Source organism: Dromaius novaehollandiae, unplaced genomic scaffold (assembly GCF_036370855.1).
Source record: "Dromaius novaehollandiae isolate bDroNov1 unplaced genomic scaffold, bDroNov1.hap1 HAP1_SCAFFOLD_27, whole genome shotgun sequence".
NCBI classification, from domain to species: Eukaryota; Metazoa; Chordata; class Aves; order Casuariiformes; family Dromaiidae; genus Dromaius; species Dromaius novaehollandiae.
The window spans coordinates 5901679-5903632 of record NW_026991415.1 but is presented as its reverse complement, the minus strand read 5'-3'; positions in this window follow the sequence as shown (position 1 = coordinate 5903632).

Genomic DNA, 1954 nt, shown 5'->3' with positions numbered 1-1954 from the left:
ACTGCTGAAAGATGAGGCAAGCTTCAGACTCCCAGAAGCTCAGAGCAGCAACTGGACAGTTGAGAGGTATCTGAATGATAAAGAACAAGAGGAGGAGGAAAACTGTGAAATGATGGAAAGTGCATATGTCCAGAGAGTCTGATGCGAAGAGGACTTTAGAAATGACCAGTTTCATGAGGACATGTGTAAATATGTGAGAGATCACTGAGATTACATCCACAGCCTAATAGACAGAGCAGTGGAAACACAAGGTCAAGGGCTGATCAATATTTCTTCTCCCAAGTTCATCACCTTTCCTGAAGATTTCCACTCTTTCATCATAGCAAAACATTGACATTAAAATTAGTCAATCATTTGAGCTGATGAAAATGGGCTCATATTTTTGAAATGTTGAAAACAATTCTTCACCTTTCCAGGTCAAGCTCAGATGTCCAGCCACAAGCACCCAGTGGCACTTGGAGAGGCCCTGGTGTCTCTGAGGGACCTGCCTGGGCCTGGCAGCTCTCACAGGGGACCTGCAGGAGACTGGAGCCCCTGGGAGCTGCAGATGGAGGCTGGGCAAAGAGGGCCAGGGCACCTGCAATGGCACCAGCTGTCCATGACCCTGTGACTGCATCCCACCCCAGCTCTGAAAAATCACTTTCCCAGTTCAATAAGAACACAAAGATGTTTCAAAAGCTGAAAGATGTAACAAAACTTTTTTTTTGCTTTAGAGAATTTATTTAATTCCTTTCTTCTTTCATTTCTATTGACAGTTCCTGAAGATATCTTTTATAATAACGCCTACACTATTAAAAATACTATTTTTGTGTCTTGCACAAGTCCAGCGCCCCTCAAACCACTCCCTGCCCAGAATCTTCCTTACCATATCTTGCTCTTTGCACACAGTGAGTTGTAGCGTGAGGTGTCACCTGCTCACAGCTGATAGAGGAAAGCAGGCTGACCAGCTTCAATAAAATGCTCTTGTTATCGATGGCCTAATTTGCACCAATCTCAACGTACCTGTGTTACAGTAACATCTTAAAGGAGTCCCTACACATCTAGCCACTCTCCCTTTTCATTCTCTGTATGGTCATGAAGTGTGACTCCATTTCAGGTGACAACAGGGATGGGAATTATCTGATCTGATGTTGGACGCCTGCAGTGCAGATGTCTGTGGCTAATCCAGTTGTCTGGACTTTGCTTTCTAGTCAATGGAAAGAAATAAGTTGTCCCACTGAGAGGTCTGGAGATGCTTCTCCTGGTGACCAGCTAATGCTCCAGAAAGGTTCTCATGGTTCCTGGGTCACATTTCCCAGTACAACATGGGAACATAGCTACAGAGGGCATCTCAGGCAGTGGTGGCCGCTGTATGTTTCTATAAAGGCCTGAATGTAAAGTTCTTGTCATTGGGTGAAATCTATGCAAAAATAGCTCTGTGCAAGAACTGAAACAAATCTCTGTTTTCAGAACTTCAAACATTCTTTATCAATTCTAATGAATAATTTATTTCTTTATGACTAACAGCACCATATGCATGCACTACACTAATTACTCTATGTGAGTTTACATGTTTATCTACATGTATATGTTATTCTTCATGATACACTTCCTGACAACACTCTGAATGTAGAAACTTTGTTCTGAGAAACTACTGCATTCAGATTGACATGTCTCCTCTCTCTTCTTCTGCCTCTCTGTCCTCTCTTCCTCTGCGTAGTCTGTCTTTACAGAGGCCTCATGGCCCCTCTGACCTCCAGGGTAGTCTCCTATGGGATCCTGCCAAGCAGAGCCTGAATTAGCTGAATCACCTACCAGAATGTCACCCAGACTGCTGTGTCCTCTTGTCCTTCCTACAAGGTCTCCACTGGCTCATCACCTGCTCCAAGGCAAAGCCCTGTGCACTCCAGCCACCCCTTTGCACAGAGCACACCTGCACCTCCTCGCTGTCCCAGCCTGCCTTCCCCAGGAGCCC